The following is a 13,191-nucleotide window of genomic DNA, read 5'->3' as shown; positions in this document are numbered from 1 at the left end:
ACTGTAAGTTAGCCGTAGTTGGCTAGCTAGCAGGCAAAGGATAAGAACGTTGCCAGTCAGTATGCCAATGGAACATTTAGAACGAACGACTGGGTCGCGTCCATAGATACAGAACAAAAAGACAACGACTGGGTCGCGTCTCTGGCAACTGAACAGATAGAATGAACGACCAGCATGCTTGGGTAGCAACCCTAGATTTGTGTCGGGACTATATCTTGTGGAAGGATGAAATAGTATGAATAAATTAATCAAAATAAAGTTTTTAATACAAATATGTAAATCATTATTTGAATATGTTGGTAATCCATTGTATAAAAGCGATAATGCCCTCGAAGCCGGTGTTTGGATGATATATTGGTACGGTTTGCCGGCCATCGACTTCATCTCGGGCCTAACAACACCTATGCCAATATATCCTCCAAACACCGGCTTCTCGGGCATTATCACTTAAATATCCTTGTTATGAGAAGCGTCTTATTTGGCCTATGAATGACGACACAAACGTCACACGCCCACTAATGAGACACGTTTGTATAATAGAATATTGTGAAACATCAGGCATACACTTAAACTTTTCTGATGTAGGAATTGGGATTTTCCGCATGAACCAAACACAAATGCTAACAATTTGGAGACCTTTTGAGACGGGATGTCTGTATATCATTACTGGCCAACGTGTATGGTATAACTTAGGCTCTATAAATCGATATGTTCAAATTTCACTAAGATAAGCAATGATTAGATGAACTAGTAGCACACCGCAAAGAAAATGTATTCTTGAAGGAAGTGCCCTAGATGTAGTCTGTAGGGAGATATTGTTGGAAAATTTGGGGCTATCAACTCCGTAAGTAATTCGGAACAGGTGGGACAGGTAGGGGGGGTTATCCAAAAGAGTTGCAGAAATGGCAGGAAAAGGGATTAATGATGTAGGGGTAAATGCATGGCACACCATATCTGCTGTCCAATACTTGGATAAAGCTCTGTTAGGAGTAACTCTGGCATTGTTAGATGAGGATGACTTTGAAGCAAGGCGTGCAGGTTGTTTATTCCTGGCCCAAAACCTTAAAGACCAAATTATAGAGGATATTTAAGACCTGCGGATGGGGAATGTACCGGATTGAGTAAAACAGCAGTTGGCGAGCCTACTCACCGTCCAGGTAGATGTTTCCGACATTGAACATGCACCTTTGGTCGGGATTGCCATAGATACTGCATACCTGAGTGGGAACGGCATTTAACAGCAGTCTGGCCTGAGTTTGAGAAAATGTATCTTATGGAAGCGAATCGATTCCAGTCTATGGGAATGCAGCAAGGTGACCATGTCATCAGGCTGGGCCGAGGGGGCTACTGGGCAAGGGGCAAAGAGACCTGGATTTCCACTACCGACTTGTGTTGAGGAGGGAAAATGGGTATTTTGCTAATGCGCCACCATGGGTTCTTTCTCACTTAATGGGTCAGCAGTGTGGGAGGTAGTTCCTCGGGTAGAGGCTACAGGGGCTTGGCAAGTCTGAGCGACCCAGTGGTGTGTGATTCATACAGGAATATCGTCAAATATGATCTACATAGGTCGGCTCTGCCCAATCCCAGCGGAACCATTTTGTTTGGAAGTAAACATCCCGGTGCAATTGGGCGGGATACACATCCCTCATGTCCAGGCTTTACAGTTGCAAGCAGCTTGGTGGAGTGATGATTTGATAGAAGAAAGGAACCATGATTTATTCAAGATGGCAGAGTATGTAAGGGAAAGTATAAAAGATGCTCAGGAAGAATCCAGACAGGCCTTGTGTCATGTACAGTGCCTTCAGAAAGTATTCACACCCCTTGACTTCTTCTACATTTTGTTGTGTTACAGCCTGAATAAAAAAATGATTAAATTGAGATTTTGTGTCTATGGTCTACACACAATACCCCATAATGTCAAAGTTGAATTATATTTTTTAGAAATGTTTACAAGTTAATTAAAAATGAAAAGCTGAAATGTCTTGAATCAATAAGTATTCAACCACTTTGTTATGGCAACCCTAAATAAGTTAATGAGTAAAAATGTGCCTAACAAGTCACATAATAAGTTGCATGGACTCATTCTGTGTGCAATAATAGTGTTTAACATGAATGACTACCTCATCTCTGTACCCCACACATACAATTACCTGTAAGGTCCCTCAGTCAAGCAGTGAATTTTAAACACAGATTCAACCACAAAGACCAGGGAGGTTTTCCAATGCCTCGCAAAGATGGGCACCTATGATGGTAGATTGGTAAAAATTTAAAAAGCATGGTGAAGTTATTAATTACACTTTGGGAGGTGTATCAATACACCCAGTCACTACAAAGATATAGGCGTCCTTCCTAATTCAGTTACCGGAGAGGAAGGAAACCACTCAGGGATTTCACCATGATGCCAATGGTGACTTTAAAACAGTTACATAGTTTAATGGCTGTGGATAGATCAACAATATTGTAGTTACTCCACAATACTAACCTAAATGACAGAGTGAAAAGGAAGCCTGTACAGAATAAAAAATATTCCAAAAACATGTATCCTGTTTGCAATAAAATAAAACTGCAAAAAATGTGGCAAAGAAATTAACTTTATGTATTGAATACAAAGCGTTATGTTTGGGGAAAATCCAACACAACACATTACTGAGTACCACTCTTCATATTTTCAAGCATGGTGGTGGGTGCATCATGTTATGAGTATGCTTGTAATCGTTAAGGACTGCAGAGTTTTTCAGGATAAAAAATTAACGGAATGGAGCTAAGCACAGGCAAAATCCTAGAGGAAAACCTGGTTCAAGGGTTTTTCTTTATTTTTAAATGTTTTTACATTGTAGAATAATAGTGAAGACATCAAAACTATGAAATAACACATATGGAATCATGTAGTAACCAAAAATATATATTTTATATTTGAGATTCTTCAAATAGCCACCCTTTGCCTTGATGACAGCTTTGCACACTCTTGACATTCTCTCAACCAGCTTCATGAGGTAGTCACCTGGAATGCATTTCAATTAACAGGTGTGCCTTCTTAAAAGTTAATTTGTGCAATTTATTTTCTTCTTAGTGCGTTTGAGTCAATCAGTTGTGTTGTGACATGGTAGAGGGGGTATACAGAAGATAGCCCTATTTGGTAAACGACCAAGTCCATATTATGGCAAGAACAGCTCAAATAAGCAAAGAGAAACGACAGTCCATCATTACTTGAAGAGATGAAGGTCAGTCAATCCGGAACATTTCAAGAACTTTGAAAGTTTCTTCAAGTGCAGTCGCAAAAACCATCAAGCGCTATGATGAAACTGGCTCTCATGAGGACCGCCACAGGAATAGAAGACCCAGAGTTACCTCTGCTGCAGAGGATAAGTTCATTAGAGTTACCAGCCTCAGAAATTGCAGCCCAAATAAATGCTTAACAGTAACAGACACATCTCAACATCAACTGTTCAGAGGGGTCTGTGTGAATCAGGCCTTCATGTCGAATTGCTGCAAAGAAACCACTACTAAAGGACACCAATAATAAGAAGAGACCTGCTTGGGCCAAGAAACACGAGCAATGGACATTAGACCGGTGGAAATGTGTCCTTTGGTCTGGAGTCCAAATTTGAGATTTTTTGGTTACAAACGCTGTGTCTTTGTGAGACGCGGTGTGGGTGAATGGATGATCTCCGCATGTGTAGTTCCCACCGTAAAGCATGGAGGAGGAGGTGTTATGGTGTGGGGGTGCTTTGCTGGTGACACTGTCTGTGATTTATTTAGAATTCAAGGCACACTTAACCAGCATGGCTACCACAGCATTCTGCAGCGATACGCCATCCCATCTGGTTTGGGCTTAGTGGGGATATCATTTGTTTTTCAACAGGACAATGACCCAACACACCTCCAGGCTGTGTAAGGGCTATTTCACCAAGAAGGAGAGTGATGGAGTGCTGCATCAGATGACCTGGCCTCCACAATACCCCGACCTCAACCCAATTGAGATGGTTTGGGATGAATCAGACGGCAGAGTGAAGGAAAAGCAGCCAACAAGTGCTCAGCATATGTGGGAACTCCTTCAAGACTGTTGGAAAAGCATTCCAGGTGAAGCTGGTTGAGAGAATGCCAAGAGTGGGCAAAGCTGTCATCAAGGCAAAGGGTGGCTAATGGAAGAATCTCAAATATAAAATATATTTTTATTTGTTTAAAACTTTTTTGGTTACTACAAGATTCCATAAGTGTTATTTAATAGTTTTGATGCCTTCACTATTATTCTACAATGTAAAAAATAGTAAAAATAAAGAAAAACCCTTGAATGAGTAGGTGTGTCCAAACTTTTGACTTGTGCTGTATGTAAATGAGATATTTCTGTATTTTATTTTCAATAAATTAGCAAAAATTAGTAAAATAGAATGTTGACATTATCGGGTATTGTGTGTAGATGCGTGAGAAAAACATAAACGTAATCAATTTTTAATTTAGGCTATACTTTCTGAAGGCACTGTAGATCTAGGATCGGGCGTGTGCTTGCAACCTTTTTTGGAACCAGGAAATATCTCTAGTAAAACTGCAGTGGCTTTGCTCGGGAGGAACAATTCTTATTGCCCTTTTCCCTATTAGCGATGTGATTGAAGCAGCATCCACCTGAACATTGTCTCTTCTCCTCTTTGAGCTGTACTGTGACCACCGACTTGGGCACGGTACGTGGAAAGAACATTGAGGTGCCTGGGAACTTGAACCATGGAACAGGCTCAGGATTGGTGGAGGAGATAGAACGGTGCTTGGGGAAGTCTGTTCTCACCTCTCTGGCGATGGGGACACTGCTAGGCCGTCCTCTTCTTCTTCCTTACCCCCTGGGTGGGGTTAAGGGCCGGCTGGCTCCTTGGGGCCATGGGTGGGAAGGGAGGCTTCTTAGACCAAGGGTCTTTAATGTCTGAGGTTCTCTGCTGCCCTGGGCTCTTAGCCTGGTAATGAGGTAGCCAAATGAGTAGATAGAATATGTGGGTGGAATTCAAGTTACACACAATATTGATAATTATTTTGAATTATATTTCAGATTCTTGGCGACAGGGGACTCCTACAGGACCATCGGATTCAGCTTCCGAGTTGGACGGTCCACGGTGGCAGGCATTGTCCCCTCTGTGGCACAAGCCATTTGGGACTGTCTGGTTAGTGAATACATGCCTGTCCCCAAGGAGGAAGACTGGAGGGCCATCGCTGCCGAGTTCCTTGAGAGGTGGAATTTCCCAAACTGTCTTGGCTCCATTGACGGGAAACATGTAGTAATCCAGGCTCCACGTGCTCGGGTTCGCAATTCTACAACTACAAGGGTACATATTCAGTTGTACTCTTGGCTACAGTAGACACACACACACACGGTTATCTGATCAAATTATCATGGGTAGTATCTAGCATCATTTCTATTACTATTTATCTGACATACACACTCACACTCTCTCATATACACACTCACACTCTTTCAAACATGATTATTTGGCCAAGTTATCAGTGGTAGTAACTAGCATAATTTATATTACTATTTCTCTTTCACACACACACACACCTCATTGGCTTGGTTAGCAAGCTAGCTAGCTAGGTTAGCTAGGCTAGCTAACTAGCCCCATCTAGCACAAGCTCACTAAACTGACCTGGCAATCCTACTATCGTGGACATTTGTCTCCAATAAGCATTTTTTGTGTTTATGTCCCTGTAGCTGTCAGCAGTTGTGTCAAAAAGACATGGTTTTGGGGATACTGCGAAAAGGATTCTCTCCTCCATGTGTCCAACCGCATGCGACCGTCTGCAACACGTGTGTAGATACCTGCATTCAGTATAGTTGCGTAGCTGCGCAAAATGTTATGCAGCATTGATGCAATGTTCGAAGTGTAAGTATAATCAAGTCCAAGCAAACGAGCTGCGACGAGGTAGGCCTATTCGTTCAGCACTTTCAAAATGGACACCGACGAATATTCAGATAGATGTTATTTCAGATAAATTCAGCAAGATGTTGAGGCCTTAACTTTACTCTTCTTTAAGTCACCACAGAGAGATTGAGAGAGAGAGAGAGAGAGAGAGAGAGAGAGAGAGAGAGAGAGAGAGAGAGAGAGAGAGAGAGAGAGAGAGAGAGAGAGACGAGGTTAGCCTACCATTTGAAGTTTTTTATCAGGCCTATGTGGTCTAAAAAGGAAGGAAAATACAATCACGAGGATCCACTTTTATAGACAACATACCAACTCACAGACAGTGCATTGCGCAAACAAAACAACCCTCGTAATATCAACTGGAATTACAGGGGTCTATTACTTAACTTTTTGTTGAAAACAAATATTTGAATGGGATGAGACTGTCACTGGCAAACATGGTTACAGACCCAACAACATTATATAGTATCCCCTCCTTGTGAAGAAAAGCACATGAGCTAATTTATGCAGCAGCATACAAGACATTTTTGGACTCACCGTTGTTGTGCTGTGCTCACTTGAACAGGAATATGGCGCGGCGGTCCTTCTTGTGGGCAAATTTTGTCATCAAAGGTGCTTTCAAGACAACTGGGAACAAGGTCGAATCATGACGTCAGTGATCTTCGGGTCGGAGCTCTAGAAAGAGGCCTGAGTTCCCGGCTTGGAATTTCCGAGTTGGATGACCGTTCAAAACTTATTTTCCCAGTCAGAGCTAGTTTTTTTCCGAGTTCCCAACTGAGATTTCCCAGTTCCGAGTTTACAGTTGTTCTGAACGTGGCAGAATTCATGCTGGATTGACAGCATGGCCAATGTATTCAACCTTTTCTGGCCCATGGTGTTGCGAGTGAATGTTTGTCCTTTTAAGCTTGGAAAAGAGACCATTTCAGACATGTTTTCAAGCCTTAAACCCAGACCAATCCTTAAACCCGGACCACATACCCTCTCCACCGAATAGCAGGCAGGGGAAGCAAAATAGTGATTGCTTTGCAACGCTTGTAGTTAGCCACTGATTCCATTGTTGAATTTGCGATTTCAGACTTGTAATGTTTATGTCTAATCTACTGATGAGCATCGATACCTTTTACCTATAATTTATCTTCATATGACAAGGATTGAAAAGGATTTGCCAGTAGATTGTCGAAGTGATTCATGATGATGACTGCTTGTCTAACTTGCTAGCTAAGATTTTGAAAGTAACATGATTAGTCCAATCAAAGCTACGGTAGATATAACGTGATCTGACGTAATTTTATCTGTGGCCAATGACCTTGAGCCTCCTTGGGTGGGCACTTCTAATGTAAATCTATGGCAGCACCCAAGGGGGCTTGAACTGCCTAGCTCTCCCTGTAGATTCTGCGGTGACGTAGTGTCTCAATGAGTGACACAACACTGAGCCAATCAGGGCACAACTAGAGAAGATTACCAATGCCTACGCTCTGTATATTCTGCTGGCTGCCCCTCCACCACAGAAAGCACTGAGCTAGGCTGAAACACCTGCATTTTGGAGCTGCCTTACTCAAGAAAGAGACCATATTTGTACGTGGCTTTAATAAGTCTATATATATATATATTTTACATTGTTTGCAAACTGATATGTGACATGAATTACTACCAAAATAACATGTAAAACAGGCAAACAAATAAGAATATATATAACCCTTATGTATTCTTTTTATTTAATTTTTAGCTAAACAGGTGGGGCTCAAAACAGTGTCATGACCGTCAAAAGGAGTAGACCAAGGCGCAGCGTGGAATGCGTACATCTTTTATTCGAGTACTTACACAACTAACAAAACGAAACGTGAAGTCCTCGGTTAACAAACAAACCAACACGGAACAAGATCCCACGAAACACAAGTGCACAATTGGCTGCCTAAGTATGGTTCCCAATCAGAGACAACAAGCAACAGCTGATTCACGTTGCCTCTGATTGAGAACCACCCCGGCCAACATAGAAAACACATGAACTAGAAACTAAATATAGAACACAAAACATAGACTCTACACACCCTGGCTCAACATAACAGAGTCCCCAGAGCCAGGGCGTGACAGTACCCCCCCCCCCCCCCAAAGTCGCGGACAGCGACCGCGCCAAACATAAACCGAACAGGGGAGGGCCGGGTGGGCATTCCTCCTCGGAGGCGGATCCGGCTCCGGGCGTGACCACCACCCTCTAATAACCCCCCCGTAGTGCCCCTGGTCTGGTCTGGCCCCGCTGGCTGGAGCTGGACTGGACATCGGTGGAGCGGATTGCTTAGGCTCCGGTGTGGAGCAGCTGACCGGTACCTGACCAGGCACCGGTGAACCGGGCACGGGCTGTGCTGGACTGACGACACGCACCCCAGGCTTGGTGCGGGAAGCAGGAATGGGCCGGACCGGGCTGACGACGCGCACCCCTGGCTTGGTGCAGGGAGCAGGAACAGGCCGGGCCGGGCTGGCGACGCGCACCATTGGCTTGGTGCGAGGGGCAGGAACAGGCCGGGCCGGGCTGGCGACGCGCACCATTGGCTTGGTGCGGGGAACAGGCCGGGCCGGGCTGGCGACGCGCACCATAGGCTTGGTGCGGGGAGCAGGAACAGGCCGGGCCGGGCTGGCGACGCGCACCATTGGCTTGGTGCGGGGAGCAGGAACAGGCCGGGCCGGGCACGTGCGGGGAGCAGGAACAGGCCGGGCCGGGCTGGCGACGCGCACCATAGGCTTGGTGCGAGGGGCAGGAACAGGCCGGACCGGGCTGGCAACGCGCACCATTGGCTTGGTGCGAGGGGCAGGAACAGGCCGGACCGGGCTGGCGACGCGCATCACAGGCTTGGTGCGAGGGACAGGAACAGGCCGGACCGCACTGGGAACACACACCACTGGCCTTATACGGGGATCAGGAACAACTAACAAAACGAAACGTGAAGTCCTCGGTTAACAAACAAACCAACACGGAACAAGATCCCACAAAACACAAGTGCACAATAGGCTGCCTAAGTATGGTTCCCAATCAGAGACAACAAGCAACAGCTGATTCACGTTGCCTCTGATTGAGAACCACACCGGCCAACATAGAAAACACATGAACTAGAAACTAAACATAGAACACAAAACATAGACTCTACACACCCTGGCTCAACATAACAGAGTCCCCAGAGCCAGGGCGTGACAAACAGGTGGGGCAACAGAGAAAGGTAGCCTATAATGAAGACATTTGAGAGTGCCCATCCCTGCAAGTTAATAGGCCATACAATTTAAATTAGGAATAATGGCACAGCATTTCATAAACTTTACTGTAGGAAAGTTGATATGTTGATATGCTTCAGTTTGCTGCCATGTGACTGTTTCCACATTTGTCTCCAGCGATTATAAGGTAAAATAGATCTAAAACAAGTATTAATTATATTTACAATTCCCTTATCCAAACAGATTACTCATGTACCTAGCTCTTATCAATAGCTCTTCTCAAGTTGTTAATTACAGTGCATGGAGAATGGTGTTATTTTTATAGGTAAAAAATAGGTAGATGCTTTTTCCACTTGGAACCGGTAGGTTCTCTAGACCTTATTCATGGTTTCCTCGCGTGTAAAGGTGGTGTAATTATGAGGGAATTAAGTCAAAGTCAGAATATGGCGTTTCTGTAGATACACCTCCTTCACACCTTTATTTATTAGATCTCCACCCCAAACAAATACAGTGGGGAGAACAAGTATTTGATACACTGCCGATTTTGCAGGTTTTCCTACTTACAAAGCATGTAGAGGTCTGTAATTTTTATCATAGGTACACTTCAACTGTGAGAGACGGAATCTAAAACAAAAATCCAGAAAATCACATTGTATGATTTTTAAGTAATTCATTTGCATTTTATTGCATGACATAAGTATTTGATACATCAGAAAAGCAGAACTTAATATTTGGTACAGAAACCTTTGTTTGCAATTACAGAGATCATACGTTTCCTGTAGGTCTTGACCAGGTTTGCACACACTGCAGCAGGGATTTTGGCCCACTCCTCCATACAGACCTTCTCCAGATCCTTCAGGTTTCGGGGCTGTCGCTGGGCAATACGGACTTTCAGCTCCCTCCAAAGATTTTCTATTGGGTTCAGGTCTGGAGACTGGCTAGGCTACTCCAGGACCTTGAGATGCTTCTTACGGAGCTACTCCTTAGTTGCCCTGGCTGTGTGTTTCGGGTCGTTGTCATGCTGGAAGACCCAGCCACGACCCATCTTCAATGCTCTTACTGAGGGAAGGAGGTTGTTGGCCAAGATCTCACGATACATGGCCCCATCCATCCTCCCCTCAATACAGTGCAGTCGTCCTGTCCCCTTTGCAGAAAAGCATCCCCAAAGAATGATGTTTCAACCTCCATGCTTCACGGTTGGGATGGTGTTCTTGGGGTTGTATTCATCCTTCTTCTTCCTCCGAACACGGCGAGTGGAGTTTAGACCAAAAAGCTCTATTTTTGTCTCATCAGACCACATGACCTTCTCCCATTCCTCCTCTGGATCATCCAGATGGTCATTGGCAAACTTCAGACGGGCCTGGACATGCGCTGGCTTGAGCAGGGGGACCTTGCGTGCGCTGCAGGATTTTAATGCATGACGGCGTAGTGTGTTACTAATGGTTTTCTTTGAGACTGTGGTCCCAGCTCTCTTCAGGTCATTGACCAGGTCCTGCCGTGTAGTTCTGGGCTGATCCCTCACCTTCCTCATGATCATTGATGCCACACAAGGTGAGATCTTGCATGGAGCCCCAGACCGAGGGTGATTGACTGTCATCTTGAACTTCTTCCATGTTCTAATAATTGCGCCAACAGTTGTTGCCTTCTCACCAAGCTGCTTGCCTATTGTCCTGTAGCCCATCCCAGCCTTGTCCATGTCTACAATTCTATCCCTGATGTCCTTACACAGCTCTCTGGTCTTGGCCATTGTGGAGAGGTTGGAGTCTGTTTGATTGAGTGTGTGGACAGGTGTCTTTTATACAGGTAACAAGTTCAAACAGGTGCAGTTAATACAGGTAATGAGTGGAGAACAGGAGGGCTTCTTAAAGAAAACCTAACAGGTCTGTGAGAGCCGGAATTCTTACTGGTTGGTAGGTGATCAAATACTTATGTCATGCAATAAAATGCAAATTAATTACTTAAAAATCATACAATGTGATTTTCTGGATTTTTGTTTTAGATTCTGTCTCTCACAGTTGAAGTGTACCTATGATAAAAATTACAGACCTCTACATGCTTTGTAAGTAGGAAAACCTGCAAAATCGGCAGTGTATCAAATACTTGTTCTCCCCACTGTAGCTGGTGAATAGCATGCTATTCTCATGCTTAAATTCAAGGTCAGAGCAGGCGTAGAGAGAAAACTGCATAAAAAGGTCACTACTTTCCATTTACAAGCTACAGTAGCTTTAGTATTTATCTTTCAGAGAGAATTCTGAATTTCTCCAAGGTTATACGATAATTAATTAACGCCACACTTTGTGGTAATGCAATAGGGTGTGTTTTATTCTTTGAACACAGTCAGGCCGTCAGGCAGGGGACAGCATCGAATGCAGTGGAAACATTCTATCCCCAGAAATCTGATCTGAATGTATCATCCATAGGACATGTATGACTCCAGGCATGACTCCAGTGGTAATCTCTGTTCGCTCTGCTCCACTTTCACAAACAGCTATACAACCACTGTTACACGACATACTTAACAACCTTATGGAGGCTTCCTTCTTAGGGATACTTATGTTATTTAATTGACATTTTAAAAAAACACAACATGTAGGCTACATTTCACAGAAAAAAATATGGGGCACACAGTTTCTCTTGCTTCTCTTGCTTCACACTTCATGGATTTCACGTCCAATTTCATTCAGAAAAGGACATACATTGTAAGGATTTCACTTTTTTTTATACAGTAGCAGCAGTGTAAATGTTATTCAAAATCACAGTTTCAGTCTGATAGTTAAATTGTTTTATAAAAGAATGTATAAAAAAAAAATCATTTTGATTGTAGAGATTAGAATGTATAATTCACAAGCCTGTATGTCTCTTTACAATCATATCAAACTGTATCAAGTCTTACTGATGTATAAACTGAAGATAATTTACATTTAAGTAATTTAGCAGACGCTCTTATCCAGAGCGACTTACAGTTAGTGAGTACATACATTATTTTTATATACTGGCCCCCCGTGGGAATCAAACCCACAACCCTGACGTTGCAAACGCCATGCTCTACCAACTGAGCTACATCCCTGCCGGCCATTCCCTCCCATACCCTGGACGACGCTGGGCCAATTGTGCGTCGCCCCATGGGTCTCCCGGTCGCGGCCGGCTACAACAGAGCCTGGATTCGAACCAGGATCTCTAGTGACACAGCTAGCACTGCGATGCAGTGCTTTAGACCACTGCGCCACTCGGGAGGTTAATGCACCTTATAATAATAATAATAATAATAATAATAATAATAATAATAATAATAATAATAATAATAATAATAATAATAATAATAATAATAATAATAATAATAATAATAATAATAATAATAATAATAATAATAATAATAATTTTACATTTGACATGTAATGGTGGTTTGTCATTAGGACACGTTGGTCCAAAACAGCATAGACATTAGATGAAGTTAGAATTAAAGGAGAGGTACTACTGAATAAAAATAATAACATTTCAGCTGATTTCTTGACAGACTTGAAGACGGAAAAAAGACAAAAAAGACGGAACATTTCAATGTACAAAGGGGCAACACAATGCCAGAGAATGCAAGAATCCATTCAAATGTAATTTAATAACACGCAAGGCATCTCCCCATAAGATATGAAAAGTGAGTGTTTGAGAGACTATTTTGTCACTCTCCTCCCCAAAAAAAAAATATGAAATGACAGACGTTGATAGAAGTGGATGATGTTTCCTGTCAATCCAGGGGATTATCTGCAATACAAGACAGAGAGCAGACTAACAGGTCAATAACAGAAGAGTTGGTGTCTATGTGTTAGCTATCTACAGTGGGGGAAAAAAGTATTTAGTCAGCCACCAATTGTGCAAGTTCTCCCACTTAAAAAGATGAGAGAGGCCTGTCATTTTCATCATAGGTACACGTCAACTATGACAGACAAATTGAATTGTAGGATTTTTTATGAATTTATTTGCAAATGATGGTGGAAAATAAGTATTTGGTCACCTACAAACAAGCAAGATTTCTGGCTCTCACAGACCTGTAACTTCTTCTTTAAGAGGCTCCTCTGTCCTCCACTCGTTACCTGTATTA

At 43.2% G+C, this 13,191-nt stretch overlaps 1 pseudogene across 1 annotated transcript in view; it reads right to left on the bottom strand.

The window, feature by feature from the left end:
- Positions 1–4,799: 4,799 nt before the first annotated feature.
- The window catches only part of LOC311146935 (fibronectin type III domain-containing protein 7-like), a 32,778-nt pseudogene continuing 24,386 nt past the window's right edge, over positions 4,800–13,191 (bottom strand). The window contains exon 12 of the transcript in view: positions 4,800–4,940. The product of the transcript in view is annotated as a fibronectin type III domain-containing protein 7-like (transcript). The remainder of the gene's footprint in view (positions 4,941–13,191) is intronic.

Source organism: Coregonus lavaretus (genome assembly GCF_964263955.1).
Source record: "Coregonus lavaretus genome assembly, chromosome: 19".
Lineage (NCBI taxonomy): Eukaryota > Metazoa > Chordata > Actinopteri > Salmoniformes > Salmonidae > Coregonus > Coregonus lavaretus.
Note: the sequence above shows the minus strand (reverse complement) of the source record. Positions and strands in the feature narration are given on the sequence as shown.